This window comes from Telopea speciosissima, chromosome 9 (assembly GCF_018873765.1).
Source record: "Telopea speciosissima isolate NSW1024214 ecotype Mountain lineage chromosome 9, Tspe_v1, whole genome shotgun sequence".
NCBI classification, from domain to species: Eukaryota; Viridiplantae; Streptophyta; class Magnoliopsida; order Proteales; family Proteaceae; genus Telopea; species Telopea speciosissima.
Window position 1 is genome coordinate 52,180,569 of NC_057924.1, and position 16,012 is coordinate 52,196,580.

Genomic DNA, 16,012 nt, shown 5'->3' on the forward strand with positions numbered 1-16,012 from the left:
TACCTACAATGGATTTGGTGCTTCTGCATAGAAAATGAACTATCCAAGTAAAAAATTAAGATAGTAACTTTTCCTTTAGAAAAATGGAAAGACAACACCTTCAAACATGAATTCCTTTGAAACTAGCAATCACTCATGATGAACTGAGAATGCAATCATAACAAATTCTCTATTTTTTTGATAAAATTTACTCTGAAGGTTGGAAGGGCAAATTCACTGACTATGATTTTCGTGATGTGATATAGGTTTAAATTTTATTTTTACATATGTTTTTGAATAAGAACTGTTAACCTTTCCCTCCATCCATAGAAGATGGTTCACAAAGGCCAGTTGAAGAGGCCAAGAGAAATCTAGGATTTCGTAGGGTATTTGGGTATTCACAAAGCCCAGTTGATTTCTGTAGGGTCCGCACATTTGAAACCATGTGCAACAATCTTTCCAAAATACTCAGTCTTATTTTTTTTCTTCATTGGCTCTGGGTCGACTGTAACAATTATATCTAGTAAACCATTTATGTGTGGGATTTTCCTTTCGATTGTCAAGGGTTTATGGCAATCTGAACAACACATACAGTTCTAGCTGATTCTATATTCTTAAAAATCTCTGTTTTAAAAAACTCAGGTTTTTTAAGGGTCCATGATGATTCTGGTTGCTGATTTTTAGGGTTATTTCAGCAACATAATCAGAATCCATGGAGGCGGGTTGCAAATTTTGCTTGTAGAACACTGTGACATAAGGATTTTAGGGCAATCCCTATCTCAATCTCGTCACTAGCCCAAGATACGAAAAGCTGGGAACTTCTTTTGTGGATTTCTTATTTACTTCTCCCAATTGCGTGGAATTAGGTATGATGTTCAAAATGTATGAGGTGTTTCCACGATCAAATGGCATGGAAAATGAAGCCAAAGATCAGGATAGCCACAATTTGGATCTAGCGCCCAAGCCATACCAAGAGGAACATTTTTCTCCCCCAGAATTGGTAACGGGCACAATTCCTTTCTTTTTAACCAAAAAATAAAATAAAAAATCTCAGGTAAATATCATTAAATGTTAAAGCTGGTGGGTTTATAGAATAGATAAGATCAGGGCACGATCAGACAGCCAAGGTTTGTCTTCAGATTCAGGGCAATGCCCAGATCAGAAACTCCAATCCACAATAGCTTCATCACCGCACAAAAACAAAATAAAATACAAATTTGAACACAAAAACAGAGAGGAAAAAGGCTGATGCTGAAGGGTTAATCAGAAGGAAGAAAAACAAATGATTAATGGTCTAAAAAATGAGAGAATCAAGAAACAAAAAGGGAAATTTACACATACAGGTTTGACAAAAGAATATTTTCACCCCTCAGTTTTGAAAAATTCTACGTACTCCCCTGAGATTTGCAAACTGTAACAAATAAGTCCATTCCGTCAATTCTTAACACTGTTAAAAATTAGATTTGAACTAACAGAATTGCCCTTACAAGAGAAAAAACGAAAACTCCTGGCCAGAGATTTCAATGGCCTTCACCTCTGGCTTCTTCACTTCTTCCTTGAGCACAGTAATAGTGAGCACTCCATTATCCATGGCAGCCTTCACCTGTTCAATCTTGGCATTCTCAAGCAACCTAAACTTGCGCAGGAACTATTATCCATGGCAGCTTTCACCTGATCTATTTCTTATTTGTATGTCTTCATGTGCACTGCCGCACCGAAATTGCGCAAAACAAAACCCCCTTTCATCACGCATCCGCCCTTCCCTTTTCCTCTATAGTCACTCCGCTACCCACCGAAATCAAATTATTAAAGACAAACAGTAAACGCGAAGCAAATCAAAGTAGCAACGCAAGCAATGCAAAAGCGAAGAAGAAGAAAAGCAAAAATCTCTCTAAACGCAGCCAACCAATCCAACCTGTAACTTTTTAAGTCATCGCCTCCTCTCTACTCCAAGATCGGAGCTTTCAGTCCCCAGAAGACTAATTAGACGTATATTTGATTCATTCTGAGATGGGTTATGCATCTACCTTCCCTCTCCCCTCACAACTGAAACCATCTCTCTGGGAACAAAAGGGTTCTCTCTTCATCAATGACAAAAAGCCCAGGAAGAACCGATCACTTGTTCCAGTAAAAATTCGTTTTGAGATTTCTGATTTGTTTCTCCTTGAAGTTTTAATTAATTTCTTCAGGGGTTTTACCTTAATCAGGTTGCACGGCTCTTTGGGCAGGTGATTTTCGAAGCGTCGAAGCTGAAGGTACTGTTCTTAGGAGTAGACGAAAAGAAACACCCAGGAAATCTTCCGCTAACTTATACGCTCACCCAGTAACATTACCTCTAATCACCCGGTGACATTACCTCTTGTTTAAACTAGAGAAATTGCAAAGAGAAGAACACAAAGACGTTTTTAATGTGGTTTAATTTCACTTGAAACTTACGTCCACAGAATTTGTATTTTTTTATACATTCTTAGCTTTCATCTATCCCCTCTATATATAGATGATTATAGATAGGTTTGATGAGGTTACAAGGATTAATCTCATGAGGTGAATAAGTATAGAAAGACTTATAGTTTGAATGAATCTGGTCATGATCCTTGAGCTTAGAGGAGTTTGATTGCACTTCTACAACCGCAGCATGATCCTTGAGCTTGGAGGAGTTTAATTTCACTTCTACAACTACAGCAACCTTGTGCTCCTCTAATCGGTTGAGCTGTTTAGGATTAGATTGGGAAGATAAAGCCTTGTGTGTTGTGGTATCTTTATCCTTTAAACCGTTGGGCTCTTTTAGATAGTTGGAAAGGACAACATATTATTCTCACCTCTAACACCTCTAAACTCACACTCGCTATCTCTCAATCGATCAGCAATGCTCAGGTATCTCTCAATTCCATTTATGGTTATTGGGTATTTTTTAGAATGATTTGATTAATTTCATGGGCAAAAAACAGGGGATCTTCGATAAAGACAAAAATCTGGTGCTTTGTTTTGCAGCTACAGGGTTGGTATAACAGGTTACAGAGGGACCAAGTGAATAATTTCCATTTGACTGATCTCCTTATTATAGAGAAAGGAGGAGACAAAAAGATGACTGTTGCAAGTGTTTTTTTTTTTTTTTTGGGAAGGACAATTCCATCAATTCAAATCTGATTTTTAACAATGTTAATCATAAACTCACAGAATAGGCTTATTGGTTACCGTTTACAAACTTCATAGGTATACGTAGAATTTTCCAAAACTAAAAGATGAAAATATCCTTGCATCAAAACCTCAAAGGTGATATGTGTAAATTTCCCAAAAAACAATCAACCAAAAAAGAGAAAAAAACTTGAAGAACAAAGAAGAGCCGCGGAGGGTGAGAACAGAGAAGATATAGACGAAGAGGCCTTATTTATAGAGTTTCTGTTTGTCAATATGATTACGGTTTTGTGAGTCTTTAGTTAGAGGAGTTGAGGTTGAACCGTTGAATTTACTTTGGGATATAGCCATCGTCGAAAAAATCAGAAATCGTAAGAGTGCTCGGTTAGGATAGTGTGAGGAAAAATGGGGGAGAAAAAAAAGATGGGGCGATTGAGTTTGAATTTGTATTAACCACGGATTAAGGGTGGGTTTGGTTACCAAACCTGATTAATCCCTGAGTTACACCAATCACGGTTAACTCTTGGTTAATATGCGGGTTTCAAACAGACCCTTAAAACAATAGTAAAATATGATATAAAGAGTAAATGAAGTTTCCAAGACTTTCGTTCAGTTGTCCAATACTGAAAAAACCACCCAAAAAACCAAAACTAATAGGTGGTGGGCAGAGCTTCTTGCCATGCAAACCGAATGTTTGACACCCCTACCCCTTCTTATGTAGTTAGGTTGTTCAGTGAGAACCAAAGCTAATTCCCTACGTGTGGGGGGAAAGGATTAAAATGTTGATGGAAGGGAAACCATAAGAGACCAAGAAGAACGGTTTCGGACGTGCTGTTCTATACTTTATTAATATAGGGTTTAGCTAGTTTAGGATGTGTTGTTTTTGTTTTCAATGCTCTGATCATTACACCCGGATTTTAGCTGGGCTACACCAAACAAAGAAGTTACTTCCTTCCATCTTCGGTCCCTTGCGTTGGCAGGCATCAAAATCAAGTATTAACAAAATAGCTTGAATTGAACTAGATAGATAACTAGGGTAGGCATCTATTTTAGAATAGGACAATAAAAGGCAGCATCAACGACTCATTGCTCACATATAAAGCTTACCCAACACCCAACAAAGAAACCAATTAATATTGTAATGTAAGCCACAGGATCACCTCTTACACATGCAAAGAAAGAGGACTTGAAGAACTGTGGCTTTGGAATTCAATGTAGCTTATGAGATAATGTTAAGTGCTGATGGAAATAATATCTAATCAGCACTTGACCGTCCATAAGCAATGCATGAATGAACAAGATTGGAACTTTCAAAGTTACAGCCCACATTGTATACTGCATCAGATCAAATAAAAGCTGAAATCTAAGTAAGGCAGGGTAGAATTCTATGTCTGGAAACAAAAGTTCTCCACTGGAGCAAAGGTAAAAACAGAGTACCAAGACAAAGACATTTTACTAGTCAGTGTAAAATATGGCTATAAGCATATAACATTGTGAGGACCAAAGATGGGGAATCCCCTTCAGAGGCCAGAGCTGGATAGTTCATAAGCATATTAAGGTTAACAGAGTTTTTTTTTTTTGGGATCAGACTGACGTGCAAAATCATTCAGCATAGCACCATTGGAGCTTCTGCTTAACTGTTTTTATCTTTTTCATCATTTCCCAAACTCCCAACACTTTCGAATGGGGGAAAAATAAAAACAAAAGGGCTTATGAATCCATGAAGTTGAAGATCTGAGTCATGGCTCAAGAACCCCCATTAGAATACGAAATTACCAAGTAACAACTCAAAAGAGGAAAGGGAGAAACATTAAATAGAAAAAAAGGGAACAAAATTCTCATTTTTAGCGAAAATTGTAAATGGGAATCCTGCACCAAGTCACCAATCCAACCCCAACTGGGGAAAAAAAAATTGATCTTGTGAACTGGATCATACCTATTACTGCTCAGTACTGTGATATGTCAGTCCTTTTCTAGGAAGAGATTACAAGAACCAGCAAAAACAGAACCGAATAGAAAGAAATCAGAAAACTCAGTAAAGCTTAAAGAAAATTCCAATCCTTTTGCAAATCTGTGGAAGAAATCCTACATTAGCCGAAAGACCCAGTTTTATATATAAATCTAAAATCTGTAAAAGCGAATAAGACCCTTCACTATGGAATAACAAAAGAATAGTAGATCTCAGCCACTTAAGTTTTAAAAAAAAAAAATTGTTAAAAATGTAACCTGAAGAATAATCCGAAACCAAATCAATTCCTTGTTCCATCTCTCTTCCAAGGAGAAGAAATTAATTGCCCGAATCCAAAGACAGAACTCGACTTCGACGATCCAAGAAACGAAGAAACCGAAATGTTTAGAAGAGGGGGTAACTCACATTTGCAGAAAACGATATTTCTATTCCTCTATGCTTACCAAAAAAGTTCATATGATGACTGTCGACGGAGACCCCTCTAGCAAGAATGGTAGTTGAATTAGGTGCCCTGCGAATCGGGCTCCGTCAGAGTCTCCCAAATCAGAACTAAGCTCTAATCGGATCAGTGATTAACCAGAGAAGCTAACACGCAAGCTCGGATCCTTTCGAAACTCACCAACGTATCGTTTTCTGCTGAATCACTGACCGACGAGAGCTCATCTCTTACTCCTACTCCAAATCAATCTCTCTCTCTCTCTCTCTCTCTCTCTCTCTCTCACACACACACAGCTTCTTCAATCTATCCTCGGCTAGGAACTAAGCTGGTTTTATAGGGTCGCAGATAACATTTTCTTTGATCAAACCGTCCATCAATGGTTTCCTGTTAAGAATCTCACCGTTCGTATTAGGGCTACAGTTCTCTTAGGTCCGTTTGAGCTTCGGTCGGTTAAGGCTATAGAGTTTTTATCCAAAAAAAAATGTAAGGGTATAGAATTAGGGTTTTGGAGTAAAGTATTAGTAGTTTGTAGGGTTTAGGCTAATTCTGGCGATTATTGTTGATTCCGATTAAATGAAAATGTGGAATCTACTCCAAGGTCAGCTCAGTTGGCAAAAGATTAACTCCTCAAATAAGAGGTCATGAGTTCAAACCACCTTGGGGCCTATTCCTATGTCTTAATTTCCTTCTCCCCCTTACCTTCCCCCTCTCCTCCCATTATACAAGCTTTTAATCCAAAAAAAAATCTGGAATCTGCCGGCCCCAAATCGATAGAAAGCAAGAGAATGGATCATCTTCATCGGGCACTTCAGGTCAGTTTTCATCTCTTACTAGAAGCATTGCTCGAAAACTCATCTCAGAGGACAATCTCAAACAGAACAAAATTTCTCGAAACATTGTTTTTTTCTATGAGTTTTGCTTGGCCATTTCAGGGTGCAAAATTTGATGAAATAGTGCATTTTTTAGACCAAAATGACTAAGATTCTAAAACAAATGACCAAAATTTTGGAATTTCGAACGAAACATTATATTTTTTGGTTGCGACGTTTCGTTTGATATTTCATCTCGAGGGGTTTGAAATTATCGAAATATCCAAAATTTTAGCGAAATTTTGCCGAGTTTTTGAACTATGACTAGAAGTTTGTGTCACCTTTATTTTCACTTCTATTTTCAACTGACTTCTGGTTTCATATCTCTTTGAATATTACACATAATTAGTTCAAACCGGAGACTTAAGTTTATGGCTTTCTACGATCTTAAAATTTTGATTCTTTGTATTCCTGCTCTATTTTCTGCTATATATATTGTTGATCTTTGTTTGTATTGATTTTGTTTGACATTCAATGTTTGAATTATCAATCTCATGCTTACTCTAAATATCTCTTGTTTTATGTAGGTCTCTTTTAGTTATTTTGCTTCATTGAACAAAGGCAGCAATCGTTGGACTTCTAGAGGTCAACCGTGTGAATGAGTTACCGAGAATGCTTGTGAAATGTGATTTGTTATAAACCATTTCATTTTGTGTCTGTAGACATTTGTTTTATATTTTTGTTCTAAAATTTTTAGGAATGAAATTGTCGGATTATTAGCCGCTACACCACCATCAGTAAGGTTGAATTCTCTTACATTCCCAACTTTTTCTAGCTTCATTCTTGAAGTAATAGGTAGGAAGGTATGTTGGAGCTGCAGATATGCCAATACATGTCTAAAAGTTTAGCATTCATTGTGAGATCTTTGCTAACCTGCATGAGAAGAAAGCCAGTCTCTCACGGTCTCTATAAAATGTGAGAGAGAGAGGATGGTAGGCTGGAATTTCTTGATATCAAAGGTGGGAATGACAACAGAGGTTAGGGATTGAGTAGAAAGAGAAAGGATGAGGAGGATTTAGCTTTTAAGTTGTTTGGTAAGTTGTATATAACCCATGTGTAGGGGAGATTGTTGGAATCCCAATTCATGAAGAGGATTCTAATATTTATTTATTTATTTTTTTTTTATAGAAGATTCTAATATTGATTAACTAGTACAAAGAACAGAGTCCTTGATAGCATTTAAGTACTAATCGGTTATATACTCTTTACATGTGTGTGTTTTAGTTAAAATGCAAAGTGAAAAACATACACAATTAAGCACGATGTCCTGAATTTACAAAAACTGAAATGATACAAGTGCTTACGAGTTAACTCGCTTGTCTCTTTTGTCACTTTTAGTAAGAATGGTGAAGGCAACCCTTCTGACCGTAATCTCTCTCTCTAAGAAACCTGTCTTCCGAGAGCCCTTTTAGAGTTAAGCAGTTCATTAGCCTGCCTTAGATCAAGTTTAAATCAATTTAACCCAATTGAAAAACGAACACCGACCAAACCGAGCAAAATCAAGAGATTGACTGCCTGTTTTCTCAAACCTCTCGGGTCATTCTCCTACCCGGCTGATACATGGGTCTTAATTGCTTCAATGGGGCATTTCATTCTCAATCGCACGATTTTAGAATGCCACGTGTCCACCTCAGTATTGGCAAATCCAATAGTAGGATTAGGTCCGTCTTCACTTGGAAGAAATGGCCTCTCAACAAACACCCACTCTAAGAGAACCCCCTCCCTAAAGTAAGGATGCCAATTTCAAATCGAAACCATTTATCGAAATTGAATCAAACTCTTTGAAATTAATAAACTGATTATTATCGAAACCACTTTAAGAGAACCGTCTCTAAAGTAAGGATGCCAATTTCAGATCGAATCCATTTATCAAAATTGAATCAAAGTCTTTGAATTTGATAAACCGATTATTATTTGGTATGATTTTGGTTTTACGTAAATTTTTTTTAAAAAAACAAATCAATAAATCAGTTTTGGTTTTGAACCAATAAATCGTTGGTTCCAAACCATTTATAATCAAAAATCCGTATAAAAGCGCTAAACTGGATAAACAAATAACCAAAACAATTACAAACCATATAACAAAAACAAAAAACAAATAAAAACTCCTACAATCAGTACCAATTATAAACCGATCAACCAAAATCAATTAGTAATCGGTTTCAGTTTGAGACCTTGAAATGGATTAATAATCAGTTTGATTTTGATTTCTATCAATTACAACATGAACTAAACCAAATCGTTTAAACCGAAGCTGAAGGGTACTGACATAGAGAACTGTTTGGATTTTATTACAATTACTTGTTTTAGTATAATGGGCCCAATTTGAGCCCCTTAAAATTTAGACCCAACCTTGTTTGTAAACCCATGCAATTAAAAATGGACGAAAGTATCACACCATTTGGGCCCAGTGCTATTACAAAAGCTAATATTTCTAATTTTAGTGTAGAGCAATGTTAAGGGGACAACTTCATCCCTTGATGAGCTTCCCTTGACCAATCCTTCCATAGTGTTGCCTAAATTCCAGAATTAAGTATGGGCCATAAGGTAATCCAAGAATGAAGTGTGGTATCCATAATTTGGCAACACCTCACAATTAAGAGGTCATGGGTTCAACTTTCCTTGGGTCATTCCTATATAAAAAGTTAAAAGGGTAAATTACATGTCACCCCCTGGTTTTCAAACAAAACTTAGAACACCCCCTCTATAGTAACGGTGTTAGTCTGCCGTTAGTTATTGGTGTGAAAAGACTATTTTACCCTTGTACTAAAACATTAGAATTAAATTTACAATACTACCCTTCCTTCATCTTCAACATTGGTCAAGGGTAGTTTAGGGATTTAAATTTATTTAACTGACTGACATTATCACTTAACAACATAAAACTAACAGTAGTAGCGATGCAACTTTGGCCCTATCAGCCTGAACCCGATCTGAGCCCGAGCAGGGCCTGGGCTGAGATATTTGGCCCTGAGGGCTATCAAGATTGGAAATTTCTAGCCCTGAGTCAGATAGGATCGGGTTACGGTTGAGGCCTCAGGCTAAGCTTGGACCAACCTGGCCCGACCCTGATTTAAGTTATACTATAAAATATATATTGATATAATATATACATTATAAACTTAAAATGTCGCCTACATTTTTTTATATAATATTTTATATATGAAGACAATCAGTGTTATAATATATTTTATTATATTGTAATTTTTATGTAAGATTGATAATGTTCTTCTCGGTCCATTCTAGCCCATCTATTTCTTTCCCGCTCCCCATGAACAGGGCCAATCAGGGTCAGCCTGGCCCAACCCTAAGGGCGGGTCAATGTTGGATTTTTTCGCCCTGAGTCAAGGCCGAGTCAGGCCTGGGTCCAGCTAAGGATACTTAGGGTTGGATTATTCTATAAAGTCCGGCCCAACCCGACCCTGTTGCAACCCTAAACGGTAAGGACTAATTTATCATGTTGGGATCTAAACCAAGAGATGATCTAAGTTTCGTTTGAAAACTAAAAGGTGTCGTGTAGTTTATCCAAGTTAAAAACACATTATTAATTCGTTCTTTCTTTAGTTTTGGGACACGTTAGTGTTCTTTTCAGCTAACCTATGATTTTTTTTTCTTTTTTTGGGTAAAAGCTAATCTATACGAATGGACGCTTTGTTTATAGAGAGGACACTAGGGCTGTCAATGGGTCGGGTTGGGCCGGGCCTGCCTAAACCCTGACCCTGACCCTAGAGGCCTTAACCTAAACCCTGACCCTGACCCAACCCTGGCAGGGCCAACAAACCCTCAACCCTGACCTGACCGCTGCGGGGTTTTCCCTAACCCGGCCGGCCCCGGCCGGCCCGGCCACTGATAGGGTCGGGCGAGAGGTCAAGCGAGGGGTCAGGTTGGCCCTGATTGACCCTGTCCCTAACCTGACCTTGACTTTATTTTATTTTTTTTGTAAATAGTTTTTGCTATATAATCAGTGACCAGTATCATTTTTTTTATTTTAAAAAGAACCATGAATCTTATCTAATTAGAAAATAAGAGTCAACCATTGAAGCTTTGTGCCATGAATTCAAGCCAAAGAATAATAGAATCAGACCAAAGAACCACAAATTACCCAAATCAAAAGATACATTGAAGGGTTTTACCTTGCCCATAAGTTTAGAACTCAAAGAAAAAATCCTCTGCAATGGAATTATATTGAATCTTAGATCTAGACAATCACAAAGATGAATCCTCAACATAAACCCAAAATTTAAGAGCCTAGCAAGCTCAAATCGATCCTCCAGAACTGAGAACAAAGAGCCAATAATCCGTGAACGATGGAGGACGATGAACTGCAGAAACAAACAGAGAAGGAGAGGAGACTCTCCAACAAGACACCACCAAAAACTGGTTTCAAAAAATGGCTGATTCCCTGTGTGGAAGAAGAATAGAAGGGAGCGGAGTGAAGTTCTTAACTATCAAATAAAGAAAAAAAAGGGAATTCAACTTTAGAGAAACAAAATTTCTCAAATTAAAGCAGAAATTGGAAAATAATAGAATACCAGAATCTTTCGATCCCTTCTTGCTCTCCTCCTTCACCGCCGGCGACGATTCCTTTGCATTCAAACCCAAGAAATCTCTGTCCATCTCAGATTTACAAACTTAAACAATTTTCCAAGCTTTTGAAGATCTAACGAAGCAGAGCTCTTCTCCTCTTCACATTCTCTTCCTCAAAGACAAACCCTAAAACTGATCTCTCCCTCTATGTGTCTATGTTGTAGACTCGCAACTCCCATTGAAAGGAAGAACGATGAGGCTAGGTTCCGATGACCTTCTCCTCCAAAGGAGAAATCGAGAACAATAGATGAGGAGTTAAGAAATTTTAGGGTTTCTCATTTCTAACCAACAACTTAAATGCATCCAATTCAATCCTACGCTCCAAAATAGATCCCCAAAACCCCACCTATATTATAAATAAGTATAATTATTAATACAGGGTCGGGTCGGTCCGGGCCGGGCTGAGCCCGAGGCCTAAACCCGATCCCGACCCGACCCTGGCACGGTCAGGGTATTAATAAACCCTAACCCGCCCTTCGGGCTGAAAATACAGGGTCGGTTCGGGTCCGGGCTCAGGGCGGGTTAGGGTCGGCCCAGCGCTCAAGGTAAAGCTGATAGAATCACATGGAAGAGGGACCCGGAGTTCTTGGATGGTCCCCACAAAAGGTGTTCTCTTTTGTTTTTTAGATAAAAACAAAAGGTGTTCTCAAGACACCCACGGTTCAGAGATGAAACCCAAAAGAGCAACCCCAATTGAATTGAATTGAATTGAAAACCACTGCATTGGTCCCCCATTAGATAACATTTTTGTTTAGATAACTAATAGATCAAAAAGAAAAGAAAGTGCATCATCAGTTACATGAGTTTTCATCTTAGTGGTACACTTAGAAGAGTTAGCAAGAACATGTGCCAAACCCTTTAGAGAACATTTTTTTTTCTCCTTTTATGGAACCCTATTAAATTACATTTTGATGAAGACCAACAACAACAACTCAATCTTATCCCAATTAAATGGAATTTACTACATTTTGATGACGACCCTATTAGATAAATTGGTCAAGAGGGAAGAGGACCTTCAAAGCCATGGTTTACTGCCAAGCTAGCCTAGGAAAAGACATAGAAGCAAATCCATTAATCAATTAACAATAAAAAAAGCCCTTCTTATCCATGGTTTGAGCCTTGCGCTATCGGTATCGTATTGCTCATGTCAGATGATACGCATCAATTTTGTAAGTGACCAACCCAATACCATGTCAATATCATATCGGTGACACAGAACAAACAAGGGATAAAATAGTAAAAAAAAAACCCATTTTTATAAAAGAATCAAGGCATATTTGTTCGATACAATCAATCCATGTCGATACCAATCCAATATCGTATCGATTTTCAGGTTGACCGATACTTGTTTTGATACCATGCACTTAAACCATGTTCTTATCCCTAATTAATAGGACTGTAAACGGATCGGATTCGGCTCGGATAGTGCTATATCCGCATCCGCATCCACATCCGATTAGCTATCGGATGGATTCAAATAATGCTAAACAGATACGGATCGAATATTTTATCCGTTTACATATAAATATAGCTTGTCGGATAGCTATAGCCTGTCCATATCCGCAACCGTTTAGCTTTCAGACGGATTCGGATAGTTCTAAATGGATACGGACACGGATATGAAAACGGATTTCGACTATTCATTTACACCCCTACTAATTAACAAGTGAGGATCTCTAAATAAACCACTTTACCCCCCCCCCCCCCTAACATTTTGGTTATTATAAGATTTTTTTGTTAAAATGTAAACTTATTCAATAACACGTATCAAACCCAAGGTGTCAAAATTACAAAGTCCAAACAACTAAAAAGTGGAAAATGAGCCATGATGTCCTACACACCAAGGATATTGCCCTGCGGACTAGGTTGTCAAGCCACGCTGTTATTCTATGATTTCCAACTGAGAATAGAGAGATGTCAAAATTATGTTGTTATAAAATTTTGCCTACTAAAATTTGGGAAAAGGCTGGGCACGGGTTCCCAACATGTGTCACTCTCCCCTTCTCCTTTGGAAAGACCATCTTGACCTCCTGTCTCCTAGCCCTATGATTACATTATCTTTGCAAAGTTGAAATTTTAAAACTTTTAACAGCTAGAGCTTATGAGAGAATGTACTGCCCACGCTCAAACATAGTGGGGGCAAAATTAAATGATCACCCCGCCCCTAATAAAAGATGAAAATCTCATCAATCTCGCCCCCAACGATGCTTCTGCATGTGTTCTCATTGACTCGTACACAAGGGGACTACCTCCTCGATCCACACAGAATGCTTGCCCTACCTTATTTTGCCATGTAGCCATATCCGTTTTGAGGTCGTTACTACTCACTACTTGGGGGACACAGGAACGCCTTCCTCATTGAACAGAAGACTCATTTGGGTCCCTTCAAGTTCACCAGTAAAGGGACAAAATTAGTACCTTCGGGCTTAACAAAAGGTCATGCATGACTGTTTTTCTTCCACAGATGGGGTAGACTGGGGTTGACCCTCTCCTAACCCACCTGAGTTAGTTCCTAAACATACAAAAGTTGCACATAAACCGAAGCTGAAACCCTCAACCGTGAACCTAACAACCATAAAAGAAAAGATCCATTATATATCAACAGTGGGGGCCGGGGGCCCAGGATTCCTCTCCTGACACTCATGTAGCTTATACTGTGGAAGGAAGAAAAGGTTGAGACAACCACAAAAAAAAAATTTAAAGGACACCTCATGTGACTCCTTCAGGAAAAATAATGGGAAATAAGGGGTGCCTACTTTTGAAAAGAGGAATCAAGCTAGTCCCCACAAAAGAATTGAAATAGGTATAACCAAATATCACATTAAAACAGGTTAAAGTATAAAAAATTATAAAAAATAACCTGTATAACCAAGACAATGAAAGTGTGCAGTTCCTAATAATTTTGGCAGATGGCTCAGTATTGAAAGTACCATCAAATGGGAGAATAGGGGGACTCCACAGGAATGAAGGGTGGGTGGGACACTGGCCAGTGGACAACACTCTTCTTGTGTACTTAGGGTGTTCATAATCCCTCCTCTTGTGTACTTAGGCTGTTCATAAGCAAAGCTGCATTCCCTAGTGGGGTGGGGGGTGTTACTGAGTTACAGAGTACTTTAGGAGGGCCAAACAAGAGAGACCAGGAAGAAGGGTTTTCTTGAGTTCAAAAAAATGGTGGGTGGGACACTGACCAGTGGGCAACCAACCCTCTTCTTGTGTACTTAGGGTGTTCATAAATCATAGCCTAAGGTGCACTCCTTGGTTGGTGTGTCTTTTGGTTGGGGGGGGGGGGGTTGTGTTAAAGAGTTACCTTAGGATGACAAAACATGAGAGACCAGGAAGAAAGAGTTGTCTTTTATCTCTCAGGATTTTCAAAAAACATAAGAGACCTTGAAAAGGGATTTTGGGTTGGCTACACTAAACAAAGAAGTTCCATCCTCCCCATGGTTTGAGGTATCAGTATCATATCACCGATCAGGTCGATATTGTACAGTTTTGAAGGTGACTGATACTGATATCTAGCAAGACACAATATTAGACAAGGAATAATAAAATAATCAAAAAATTCATTTTTAAAAGAAAAAGTGTAAACTTATCCAATACGGCCAATCCATACTGATTCCATATCGATGTCATATTGATTTTGAAGGTGACCCATACCCAATATGATATCATGCACTTAAATGCCCTCTAATTCAATATAACCAATTAGCTTGAATTGAACTAAATCACCAGGGTAGCATCTGATTCAAGTACTGGACAATACCAGGCACTGAGGCAGCATTAACGACTCCCATTGACTCATTAACTTTCATAAGTTGACCAACTTCTCATCAAGCCTATCAACCCAAGAAAGAAACCAATTAATATTGTAATGTAAGGCAGAGACTGAATAAGTCATCTCTTACGCAGAAAAAGAAAGAAAATTTGAAAGACCGAGCGGCTTTGGAATTCAATGTAGCTTATGAGATAATAATGTTAAGTGCTGATGGGGATGAATCAGCATGCATAAATGAACAAGATCTCAAACAGATTTGATGGAGGACTTAGCTAGAACACACATGGTATATTATTGCATCAAATCAAACCCATTGACGGAAAGAGCTGAAATCCAAGTAGTAATGGAGTTACGGACGGAGAAAAAAAGATGGGGTTGGAAAGGAATATTCCATGTCTGCTACAAAGTGGTTTGGCACTTTCAACAGTTCTCTTTAGCTTATGACACTCTGAGGACTGAAAATGGGGGAATCGGGAATCCCCTCAGATGGCCCAGAGCTCGACAGTCCATAAGCACGTTACGTTAACAGATACCTCCATTTAAAAAATAGTAAAGGAAATTAACCGTTAAGGAAAATAATATAAATAATATAAATTGTAAAAATATACCCTCGAAGGCTCGAATATCTAAAGATGGGGAACATGGAACAGGCAACCGAGAAGATGGGGATTGGGGAGACTGAATAGTAAAGGACAGCCAAGCCACAAGGTCCAAATCGAGAATTTTGAATGGGAGATCCGGTTGGAACGTGGAAGATCATCCACACTGGCGTATTTTAGCACCAGACCCAGGCACGCGGATGATAGCGACAATGGAGGGCGAAGAGCAACCGCAGAAGACAGGACAATAAGGACCAGAGAGTTTTGGGATCAGACTGACGTGCAAACTCATTCAGCATAGCACACCCATTGGAGCTTCTGCTTTACCAGTTTTTATCTTTTTCATCATTTCCCAAACTCCAACACGTTTAATTGAATGGAGAAAAATAAAACAAAATTATGAATCATGAAGAAGATCTGAGTCTCTCAGTCATGGCTCTCTTGGGCATTGGAATGACCCCATTAGAATACGAGATTTCCAAGCAACAAGAAGAAAGGGAGAAAAAGGTAAATAAAATCAACATGTTAGTGAAAACTATCTTGAAGGTACTAACTTGAGCCAATGGGAAATCCAAAAGCAGAAGAAAAAACCTCCTGAGAAGTGAGAATGGTATGGGACGAAGAACTTGATAAAATCCACAACGAATATAACAAAAAAAT

At 38.4% G+C, this 16,012-nt stretch overlaps 3 non-coding genes across 3 annotated transcripts; all 3 read right to left on the minus strand.

Moving 5' to 3' along the window:
* Window positions 1-857: 857 nt before the first annotated feature.
* Window positions 858-981, minus strand: LOC122641176. Its single transcript, XR_006329826.1, has one exon. It is a non-coding gene; the product is annotated as a small nucleolar RNA snoR80 (small nucleolar RNA).
* Window positions 982-4,691: 3,710 nt separating this feature from the next.
* LOC122641231 lies at window positions 4,692-4,781 on the minus strand. Its single transcript, XR_006329877.1, has one exon. It is a non-coding gene; the product is annotated as a small nucleolar RNA Z122 (small nucleolar RNA).
* Window positions 4,782-15,615: 10,834 nt separating this feature from the next.
* LOC122641232 lies at window positions 15,616-15,709 on the minus strand. Its single transcript, XR_006329878.1, has one exon. It is a non-coding gene; the product is annotated as a small nucleolar RNA Z122 (small nucleolar RNA).
* Between the last annotated feature and the right edge of the window lie 303 nt (window positions 15,710-16,012).